At 33.9% G+C, this 13,049-nt stretch overlaps 1 protein-coding gene across 2 annotated transcripts in view; it reads right to left on the reverse strand.

Annotated features, from left to right (window-relative positions):
- LOC127874644 (sushi, von Willebrand factor type A, EGF and pentraxin domain-containing protein 1-like) overlaps positions 1-13,049 on the reverse strand; it is a 496,927-nt gene that overhangs the window by 286,461 nt on the left and 197,417 nt on the right. The gene's annotated exons all lie outside the window — the stretch shown is intronic.

Raw genomic sequence — 13,049 nt, forward strand, 5'->3', positions numbered from 1 at the left:
ACAAATGTCCTTCTAATAAACAAAGTTTGGATTTTGTTTACGTTTAATTTTAAAGCCATGTAATATTTTATCCTTGAGTATAATGTTTCCCTTGTATGCGCAAGCTCATTTCTGATTATGTGAAAAAAGGCTAGAAGTACGTTTCTAAATTAAAAGGCATGTCATTAATAATACGCCAGCGAGTTATTGTCCATTTATAGCATGTGATTGAATTACAATTCTAAAGTTTAGCGACTACGGGAGTAACCTGCATCTGAATAGGTTCTGTTTACCTGTTCCGAAGCATGTAAGATTTGGACACATGCCAATAAGGTGCAGCCTACTGCAAAACATGAAAGTTAATTCGCAAGCATTGTATGGCTATGCATTGTGAACTGCATTTAACGTTTTAACTCTAAAACATATATCTTATATCTATTAAGCGTGGTAAACAGAAAAATTTCGCCGTGTTTAGCGCAACGATTTAACACTATATACTTTTTACTCGATGAGATAGTTAAGAAGTACACATCCTTGATCCAAGTACATTATTTAATTTAAGTTAACGCCCGCAAACACATTAACAGTGTAAAAACATCGCCAAAATATTGCATTGTAACGCAACGGCTAATAATTCAAAGTACATGTTTGAAAAGCATAAAAATCGCTTCGTATAATATAATTAAAGGTCTATATGTAGTTTAAATTTTATTTGTTAATCACGAACATTTATTATTATATCACTAGAAGAAAATAAAACCTTTTTCCTTAAAACATTTCCAAAATACGTTTCAAGTAGGGACAACACTATTAGCCAGATTAACCCATTAATGCCTAGTGGACTCTCCCATCCTTCTAAATTGAATCAATTTATTTCCAAAATTAGGGATGTCGATTATATTTATTTCTATATTTATAATATTTCTTACACAAATTCCTTTAAGCAAACAGCGCAGACCCTAATGAGACGCCGCATCATGCGGCGTCTCATCTGGGTCTACGCTGTTTGCCAAGACCTTTGTTCTAGGCGCTAGGCATAAATGGATTAAGGAGAGCGAGCAGCCTAATACATCTGAATACAAATGTTGTATTTACCGCACACATATTTCATAATATTTCAACGGCACATTGTTCTTCCAGTTTTATTTGCAATTCGTAAGTACGTCAAAGGATGCAACAAGTTCGCCTTTATTTACAATAAAAACACAACATTATGTTCAGCAATTGGTCAATTTTTAAGTATGGCACAAACACATATCATATTAGACATATAAACATGATTGCAATCGCATATGGTTTAGTCTATATGCATCCACAATCAAAATCCGTATTTAAATACAGCTATTATATCTTTAAATTGTTAATAGATAAACAATATATCTATATCGTGTCATATGATATGTAGAAAGCTGAGAGATCCGGGAAAGGCCGCACGTTAATATGAGGATTCGTAATGGGTGTTTATCGGAAGGTAAAATCTAATTTATTATTCAATGGCATGTAAACCTAGTTTCGGTTTTCGAGACATGTTTTGTGTTTGTGCACGTACCGTAATGCTTGATTTACAGGCCTTTACAAGGTATGGATAGTAAACAGAGCACACATGCAGAGGCGTGCAATACCGGCAATACGTAGCAGGTAAACTGTTTACGAGGACGTTACCAAATTTCATCAATACATCCCATACAATTTGTATGGCAGTTAATTAATTCTGAATTAAATCCAGCATACAAAATCCTGGTTCTTTTATATATATATATATTTACGTTTCGTTATGGCGCCAAACTGTTTAATGTAGAGCATTATTTAACAGCGCAAAATCATAAATATATATGTTATTTGAAAATGACTTTTTGTTTGTGCAAATATCGGAACGCTGAGCACGCAAGGAGTGTCCATGCAAGCTATCTAATAGAAAAAAAAATGTTTTTTTGCCAGAAAACAAAGCCTCGTTAGAAAAAAACAATAATTTTGAATAAAATTTTAAAGAAGGTTTAAGAAAATTCTTAAACAATCGGACGGTGTATATAAATAAAATATTTTAAACAATAATGAACATTGTAAAAATTATAAGCTTAACATTATAAGAGCAAATGATTGCACCCACATGTAATATTTCCTTTAAAATGTATGTGAAAAGTTGATGCAATTTTATACAATATATGAGTTGATAAGTTTATTTCAATAGTTGGGTAATTACATTTATGCTAGTGTTTTGGGCATTTAAAAAAACCGGTAAGTGGAACCGCACATAGTCCAAATTTTTGACGCTCTTAAATATTAAGCTACTTTTTATATGGGTAATATTTGGAGCGTACAAAGGGTGAAAGACCAATTATGTGGTGGGAATTTTTCGTTCTTTGTCTATATTGTTGCGCAAGGATTTTGTGCGCAACATTCAAGCCCCGATATAAGACACTTAATAACAACGGATTGCAATAATATTACCTACCTGTGTAGATAATTCATTTCTCGATAATGTTCCGTAAAAATTATGTAATGACACTTTGAATTGTGCACGCCTGAGCAATTTAAATCCAAACAATATTCAATTTTTCAATATCTCTCGATTCGCTCGCTGTGTAGATATAAATCGATAACACGACCTCGATGTAAAGCATCTGGTTTAAAGTGGAAGAATAAACAGCGTAAAATACAGTTTGCGTTCGTCTGTTGTGGTGCAGCGCGTTACATAGTAAACCGATGTTCTACTTTTCTGGATTAATTTAGCATTGTTTTTTTTTTCTAAATTGACAATTAAAAAGTTCTGAAATGAATTACATCTTTTATTTTTATACAGTACATAAATAATATTGATACAGATCGTACAGTATACCGTCCTTTGTAACGTAGAATGTAAGTAAATAAAACAACACAGACAGAGGTGCTAAAAAGACATGCATAAACACTTCCTGAAACTTAGAACAGTGAATAGAAACTGCACCATATCTGTTTTGAACATATGCTTATTAAATCGCCAAAGTTTAGCATACTAGATCTAGTTACGTAAAAGTCGGTGTTAAAAGCTCATGTTAAATAAAATTACGCGTACACGTTACACCGTAATGCCTTCTTCTGATTGGTTCATATTTAAATCAGTTTCATGACATGGCTACAGGTCAGTGATTGTTTTGCGATTTAAGCAGAAGTTTAACTGAAGAATTTATGCCTTTCTAACTTCGAATCGACGATATTTGATGTAAAAATAAACTTCTGAATTAAAACTGAATGAGTTGGTAATGTTATTTTGCAATTTTACGCAAATTGATGAAAATTTAAACTTTCTGGTTTCCACCACAAAAAAGGTCCTTCAACGATGAGACGTTCCAAAGAATTTAGCCCATATAAAAGGTATCTCTAAATTCTTTGCGCGTCTTATAAATGAGACTAGAACCGCACAGTTAATAACAAGCACACACCTTTTTGCATCCTACGTGTGCTATTCAAAATAATTTGATAAATCTTTACAAAACATAACGTACCTACGCCCAGATAATAGGACACTAGCAATTTGCGTTACGTGTCAGATTCGACAAATACAATGACATAGCCGAAACAGAAATAAATATAAACTGGCAGTTTCAGTATATTGAATACACTATTTTTGCGACAATTATATATAACGCATATAACGAATATCAATCTAAAAGCAGTGCAATAAAGCCAAGATTCGTATAGTATAATATGGTCCTTGCAAGGATCACCACTTAAAATGAGCAGCTCCATGAGAAACACATGCATGGTAAATATCAAGTTGCTTTGTTCAATATTGCAAAAGTTATCAAACTTTACCCAAGGTGAACGTTTTGGGTCAGAATGACAGACAGACAGGACAAAAACAATATACCCTCGATCTATCGATCTGGGGCCATACAAAATGAAATAATGCACAAATGATTTTTGTACATGTTTAAAAGTGAACATTGTGAATAGGTCTATAATTGATATTTAATATTATTTAATTTTAGTGCTGCGATGTCAAAATCAGTTTCCTTTAATCAGAAAAGAAGGTGAGGCATGAATTATGAAAACATTATTATTGCAATTAACTTACATGCAATTTCATAAACAGAAATTGTATATATATACATGTACATGCATATAATTTGAACAAAAAAATAACACTCGCTATCAGACAAATGCATTATTTACATTTTAATATTATACAAACATATCTTGAATGTATTTAAACAAGGATACCAGGTAATGTATACGACAATTGGTAAATATTTTACCCATGTGAATGCTTCGGGGGCATTATGGCCTTCTTTTATGTACTGAACACTCAAACGGAAAAATAATATAAATGATATGAAACAGGTTTTAATCGACCATCATTACCTGGTTTATACTGGCAGCCGATTTATGATAACGAATATCTATACTAGGTGATTGGATAAGCTTCTTCGGAAATCGGGTTAATCACAAATCGCCATTTGGAAAGTGATATGTTAATTGTAACTTATAGTTATACTTATATAAGGTATACCTTCAGTTTCTATGCTGGAATATTAATAACCTTGCAGGCCGTTGAAGTGTATGAGCTTCACATCTCTTAACAAATGTTGAAATGCCGGGGGTAACCGTTGTGAGGGGTTTGCTTAATGAGTTGTTGTACACGGGTAGACAAGTATAGCTCTAGGGTCAACATGTATCATGTTCAAATGTTTCACATTCACGCGATACAATCCTTCTATAAAAGTTTAAATGCATACCTGCCATAAAATTAGTGTTGGCTAATGGCTGTTTTGTAAAGATATTTAGGCATGTCTCAAAACGATAACACTTCTTTAACTTAACGGTCAAATACTTAGAAACGATATAAACATGCATTGTTGTTTCTTAAAAAGGAAGAAGGACGCAGCTGTCAAAGCTTACACGTAATAATAAATCTGATATGTAATAGCAGGAAAAGCATCCAGACTTAAACACTTGTTAAAACACATTGGTTCGTTTTTGTAAAATCATCATTAAACATATGTAGAATCCAACAGCGTTTTATAAATCTTGATACATATACTTTTATTACTAAGAAAATAACTAAACAACGCTGTTAACTTTTAAACCTTGAATGGCGGCATATTAATTTTAATTGTGCAATGCGTATACAATCAATATAAAGAAAACAATGATGTTAACTATAAAGTAACCATATCGGAAATAATGACAAATTCAACAAAGATAAATATGTTTATCCAAATGTGTACGGCAGCTTGGATCATGTAGGTACTATTACTACTGCTACTGCTACTACTACTACATATACTACTTTACAACAAAAACAACTTCTACTACATAAACAACAGCAACAACAACTACTACCACTTCTACTACTACTACTACTACCACTACTACTACTACAACTGCTACTACTACTACTACTACTACTACTACTACTACTACTACTACTACTACTACTACTACTACTACTACGACTACTACTACTACGACGAAACTACTACTACTACTACTACTACTACTACTACGACTACTACTACTACTACTACGACGACTACTACTACTACGACGACGACTACTACTACTACTACTACTACTACTACGACTACTACTACTACTACTACTACTACTACTACTTACTACTACTTACTACTACTAACTACTATACTACTACTACGACTACACACTAGCTACTACTACTATTACTACTACTAACTACACTACTACTAGCTGCTAGCTACAACTACTACTACTACTACTACTACTACTAACTTACTACTACTACTACTTACTACTAGCTACGACTACTACTACTAGCTAGCGACTAACTTACTACTATCTTCTAACTACTACGTACTACTACTACTACTACTACTACTACTACGACTACTACTACTTATACTACTACTACCTACTCTTACTACTACTACTACAACTACTACTCTACTTACTAACTACTAACACTACTTACTACCTACTACTACTACTACTACGACTACTACTACTACTACTTACTACTACTAACTTACTACTACTACTACACTACTACTACTACTACTACTACTACTACTACTACTTACTACTACTACTACTACTACTACTACTACTACTACTACTACTACTACTACTACTACTACTACTTCTTCTACAACTACCACTACCACTGTTTGTAACAGTTAATTTGAAAACAGATATGTAAAGTATCATAGATTGTCAGTGATATTTTTAGGAAGGGCAATGTCTCAAAAACTCACTTCCCAAGTATATAGTAGTGGGAGTTTTGAGTTATATTAAAGATATTCAAACAACAAATGGAAGCGGCCATTATGGTATTATTGTCCAGACCTGTGACAGTGATTTGTTGGTCTGGATATGTATTTAATCTCTGTCATTATTTGGACAATGTCTTTGATTCTGTTTGTATGAAAGAGATTCTGTTGTTGAAGCTGTTCTGTGATATTTTTGTTTCATTAAATATTTTTAAACTCTCAACATTTTCATGTCATTATATTTTTATGCCCCCGGATCGAATGATCGGGGGTATATTGCTTTTGGCCTGTCTCTCTGTCATTCTGTCTGTCTGTCTGTCATTCTGTCCCAAAACTTCGACCTTGGTTAAAGTCAAGGTTACAGTTTTGCAATATTGAAGATGGCAACTTGATATTTGGCATGCATATGTATCTCATGGAGCTGCACATTTTGAGTGGTGAAAGGTCAAGGTCATCCTTCAAGGTCAAATGTCAAATATATAGATTCAAAGCGGCGCAATAGGGGGCATTGTGTTTCTGACAAACACATCTTTTGTTTTTATGTCCCCCACCACTATTGTCTGTTAGTTTGTTGGTTGGTTGGTTGGTTGGTTTGTTTGGTCAAACTTTAACATTTTGCAATATTAAAGATAGCAACTTGATATTTGACATGCATGTGTATCTCATGGAGCTGCACATTTTGAGTGGTGAAAGGTCAAACAAACACATCTCTTGTTATTTATGTTAGTGGTCCACTGACTGTTGAATTATAGATTTGCAAGCAAATTGTGCTCTTATGTACTTTCAATTGTCTATTTAAACTGAATTGTATGTTAAATCTGTAGTAAATGTGAATTTTATCACACAATTTTGAAGTTTTGGTCATCAGAAGTTAAAAAAAAAAATGGATTGAAAAAGCTAAAGAAAGAATACTTTTTAATTATTTGAACAAGTGATTCTTTTTTTTAATTGAAAAAGATACTTTTTTAATTTACTTTCTAGTTTTATATTTTTAAGAAATAAAATCTAAAAATCCAATTATCAAGACTTGAATTTGGTGCGGCCTTAAATATTTATTACCATGTCAAATTATCTGTGATGTATTATTGTTTCAATAAATGTATTCGGTTTCTCTAGTAGATATTTCTGTACAGTAGAATTTTCCTAACAAAAAGGAAAAATGTTCTCTTGTGAAACCAAATACATTTATTGGCATATTTATAATTTAGAGATTATACAGTTAAACTAATGTGTAATGGGCAAAATAAAACTGACCCAGATAGGAACAATGTCAATTTATGTGTGTATCAATTTTGAATTGTTTGTGAAAAGGAAATCTGCAAAAAAGTATGTTTATACCATTGCAGTGCTCATTTTGTTCATCTTTTTCTTAATTGAATATTATAAAATGTTACACTGTTTCAAAATTTAATGGATTCAATGTGTTCACACGGAGTATAGTTTTTGTCCATAACTTTACTTTGTTATACATGTATTAATATGTTCATTCTGCCAGTCATCATTAAAAGTTTATTATTTTCTTTACGATTTTACCCATTTAAGGTTAAAGTTAGACAGATTTAACTTTATTTAGAATCCTGTACCATTAGTTTGTTAAAATAACCATATCAGGCCTTAAGAAATGTCCTGAATTTATACTTGCATCTCAAAAATAAAATTATATTTCATCATATGTTTGGAGTCTTATTTACTGGTGTGTTGTGTAATCTGCAATCAGTATTTATATTACAGTAAAAAATCAAATCACTCTTGCATATAAACGATTTGCAACCCACGAAAATAAACAAGAATAAAAGCTTCGCGAATAACAAATTGCAGGGATAACTAAATGTTCTAATGAATATGTCCTCTCCAACTTTCCAGAATCGAGTTCCTGTTTACAACAACATGTATACAATCAACCAATCAGATAGTGTCACAAGCCACTGTTTGTATTCATAATAAATGGGTCAACTTGATTTATGAAATGCTATCAATTTATTTAGGCCAGTTATTCTGGAAAATGTGCGACTTTGAATACACCATATCAGCTGGCATTCAACAAGTACATATAAAACATTTATTGGCAACATATTACCCGGTGTGATTAATGACACTCCAATCTCCTGATGATTGGCACTCTTTAACATAACAGATAAAATCACAATGAGGTAATGTTTCTTAAACAAGCAATTTCAGTTTTGAAATATTGAATGATTCCAATATTGATGGTGAAGGGATGCCTCGTTACTCGACCTTGGTGTATCATTAAAGCGATTGTCGGTTTTTATGATTTGAATGTCAACATGTTATGCTCGCAACCTGAACCCAACACCTGAATATGACCGTGGAATGTTAAAGGGGCTTTTTCACGTTTGGGTATATGGACAAAATTTTAAAAAGCTGTTTAAGATTCGCAATTTTTCGTTTAAGTTATGATATTTGTGAGGAAACAGTAATACTGAACATTTACCTTGCTCTAAAATAGCCATTATATGCATCTTTTGACGATTTAAAAACCTGAAAATTATAAAGCGTTGCTACGCGAAACAAATGAATAATTTGGAGAGTTCTGTAGTTGTTGTTATATTTTGTTAAACTACAAGGATTGCTTATATAAAGTATAAAATACATCTTTTATTGTATCAGGAAGGATGGCTGAGTGGTCTAAGCAGTAGACTTTTTACTCCAGGGGTCAGTGGGTCGAGCCCAGCTGAGGGTTACTTTTTTTTCTTTTTCTTTAAAGTTTATTCTTTATTTATTACTGGAGCTTTTAAGATCCAATGTTTACATTTATCAATATATAGCATTTTATGCCAAACTTCAAAATATGCCAAAATCTGTGAAAAAGCCCCTGTAAGTAAAATCAATTATTCCCCTCTTCGAAAAAGAGAGGTATTTTGTTTTGCTGGCTATCTGTTGGTAGACCAGTCTGAATGTTGTTAGAATTGTCGGTAGACCAGTCTGAATGTCGGTTTACCAGTTCGCATCTGATCAATAACTCGTCAACTGTTTTACCGATTGGCTGGATGCTCCCCATGTGTATTGGCCTTGGACAGTAGATAAATCATATTGAAATTGGGTCACTAGGTCAAAGGTCACTGTTACACACTAAGTGTGAAATCGTTTCCCATCAATAACTTATCAGTTGATTCACCGATTGCCTTGATACTTCTCATGTGCATTGGCCTTGGACAGTAGATGACCCCTTTTGAAATTGGGGTCACTAGGTCAAAGGTCAAGGTCACTGTTACACACTAAGTGTGAAATTGTTTCCGATCAATAACTTGTCAACTGATTCACCAATTGGCTTGATACTTCTCATGTGCATTGGCCTTGGACAGTAGATGACCCCTTTTGAAATTGGGGTCACTAGGTCAAAGGTCATGGTCACTCGCACAATAAGTGGAAAAAGCGTTTCTGATCAATAACTCATCAACGAATCAACCGATTGGCTTGATACTTCCCATGGGCATTGGCCTTGGACATTAGATGACCTCTATCAAAATTGGTATCACTTGGTCAAAGGTAAAGGTCACTGTGACAATAAGTGTGAAAACTGTTTCCGATCAATAACTCATCAACGAATTGACCGATTGGCTTGATACTTCACATGCTCATTTGCCTTGGACAGTAGAAGACACCTATTGAAATTGGGGTCACTAGTTCAAAGCCCTGTTTGGAGGGGCATATGTCTCCGACCGCGGAACACTTGTTAAAAATCTGAATATGGTGCCATCAATCAAATAGTGTTTACATCAGTGATATTTATAATGAGCAAGACAACGCCGACATGATTACAAGTATTTGTTGTAAAACAAAAATCCCAAATAGTGTCTTTGACTGGTATCTGCACAGACCAATGGGGATTTTACAACAGAGTTAATTTCGTGTACGTTTTCTGCTATACAGCATTCACGTATTTGTGACTGCTACTACATCTTCGAATCTTTTAAGTGTTCGATTCATCAATGTTTTAGGTCTTCACAAAAGTAATAAGATCGTATATACCGGTACTCATTAAAGTGAGTAAGGGACAACGACAATGAGCATAGCATGGTAGTGTAATGCGCATGGGGGTGAGAGGGTTAGGGTCGGGTTTGGGTTAGGGTTAGCCTTAACCCTAACCCGACCCCTAACCCGACCCCTAACCCTAACCTAACCATAACCCAGAGATATCTTCCCTACACCATGCCTCGCTCGTTGTCGTTGTCCGCTTCCCCATTTAAGTACGGTGCTGCATAACAGTTAACTGTAAGGTTTAAGGTTTGTTAGTCTGAAATGACCGACTATGGTTATTTTCCCCTACCAGTGAAATCGGAGGGGACTTGTGGTTTGCGTTTGTGTGTCTGTCAGTCAGTCTGTCACACTCTTCTGGATCCTGCAATAACTTGGTAAGTTCTCCATATTTTTTCATGAAACTTGAAACATGGATAGATGGCAATATGGAGATTATGCACGTCATTTCGTTGTGTTCCACGTCAAAAATTCTGGTTGCTATGGCAACAAATAGACTAGAAATACTGCGGAAAATGGTGTGTTTTTTCTGGATCCTGCGATATCTTTAAAAGTTCTTAATATTTTTTCATGAAACTTAAAACGTGGATAGATTGCAATATGGACATTATGCACGTCATTTCATTTTGTTCCTACGTCAAAAATTCTGGTTGCTATTGCAACAAATAGACTAGAAATACTGTTGAAAATGGTGTGTTTTTTCTGGATCCTGCGATAACTTAGAAAGTTCTTCTTTTTTTTTCACGGAACTTGAAACATGGATAGATGGCAATATGGAAAATTATGCACGTCATTTCATTTTGTTCCTACGTCAAAAATTCTGGTTGCTATGGCAACAAATAGACTAGAAATACTGCTGAAAATGGTGTGTGTTTTCTGGATCCTGCGATAACTTTAAAAGTTCCTTATATTTTTTCATGAAACTTGAAAAATGAAAAGATGGCAATATGGACATTATGCACGTCATTTCATTTTGTTCCTACGTCAAAAATTCTGGTTGCTATGGCAACAAATATATTGAAAAAATCTGACAATGGTGGAATTTCTGACAATGGTGGAGTCGGTTGGGGACATATATTGCTAGGCAATAGTCTTGTTGTTCTTGACCTAACCCGCTGGAGCTCCCATTGGCATACATTAAGCGGTTGGATTGTGACCAATATTTTTGGTTTAGTTTTTTGCAGGTTTTGCACGAGTTGAGTGATTCAACAACAGTATACTCAGTGAAGTACGCCTTATTTGATTTAAATTGAAAGACGGAAACTTCAGTCAGGTCGCCTATGACGGAACACAAACAACTTTTCGTCCGATTTATTATGTGAATACAACTTCTTTGAGTTCAACTCGAGTATGAAAAACATCATGCGTTCTTATTGTTTCCAATACACGTAAACATTATTAAACTTTTCAAGAAAATTCCCCCTATATCGAAATGTCTTCTAATGGACTCATACGTGTACACACAAGGTTAATGTTTGTGATAAAACATTGTGTTACACTGAATATGAATTAAATCAAACATGACACCATACAAAACGATATTTCGCCTTGAAATATACAACATGCATGGGGTGTCCGGCGATGTGTTGCATACATCAGTGCTCTTTGTTTAAAGTTCAATGTCACAACTAATGTCAAAGGTTGTGTTCTATCTTTTCCGTTCTCTTACTGTTAATTATTTTGAGGATTCTTATTAATTTTCATCGGAATATTCCCCATAACTAGAGGATGTGTAACACACAACCCTTTGCTTATAATTTAAATGCCAAAGCCATAGTTCAGAATGCAGGGTCATGACCTTTGATTTCCATTTTACTCATATGTTTCGGTGGCATTCTTTCACAATCTGTTGTACGGACTGTTTCGTTTTAAAAATAAAGCTTTTTATGCAATATTTGTTCTTAAAATGTTTCATGTGTGATACATTTGAAACTTCCAACAGTGCACACTTTTTATATAAAGCAGACCTCATACTGTTTTGAGGTTTAGTGCCTAGCTTGTCTCATCTTCATTTATATTATGTGAGTATTTACAGGCATAATATGGTAACACAGGTTGGTTCATGAAATTATTCTGCAAAGTAATGGTTGCAGTTACTTTTATGTGATTTGCGTGCCTTTTATGTATCAGTTTTCACATGGACAAATGCAAACTGTATTGCAATTTAAATTCGTTCTTTTGCCACGGTGTAATGCATAAGTAATATTGAAGTTAAATAATGGAAACTACAGCGCAACATCTTACTATGCAATCAACCATAGAAATACTTAGTATGTAGGGTTTAATACAAACAGACACGCTGTAGTTCACCATATAATTAGGTATATTAAACAGAGTGAGACATTTGATCAAAGCAGAATACGTGCACTAACGCAACATACCATGCATGTAACCACAGCGAGACGAGGAAATAACACAAGTCACAGGCTGTCGCACATGAATAAATAAGGAATTGATTTAGGTAATTATTGTGCAATCTGTAACATTTTGCCTTCAGCCGTAAACACTTTGCTAACAATTTTTTGAGTAAAATTTGCCCCGTTGGTTGAAGTTTTGTAAAAAACGTTAAGTTCAATTATGAACAAAAATCCAGTAAGACGCAGTTGTACTCGATATAAATACTACAATGTATGCTAATAAATTCGACTGAAATGGGCATATCGAAAGCTAAAACGTTATTATATATTTTTAAGATGAGAGAACATTTAACTGAGAATATTTAATTGTTAAACGCTTTGTCATTAAAAAAAATATAAATGGCCTGGAGACACTTTTCTCGTGTTTAGAAATACAGGTGGTTGTATAAAATGTTGTTAAACTTTATATTAAAATGCACGAGTTGTGAGA

Source organism: Dreissena polymorpha, chromosome 3, assembly GCF_020536995.1.
Source record: "Dreissena polymorpha isolate Duluth1 chromosome 3, UMN_Dpol_1.0, whole genome shotgun sequence".
Lineage (NCBI taxonomy): Eukaryota > Metazoa > Mollusca > Bivalvia > Myida > Dreissenidae > Dreissena > Dreissena polymorpha.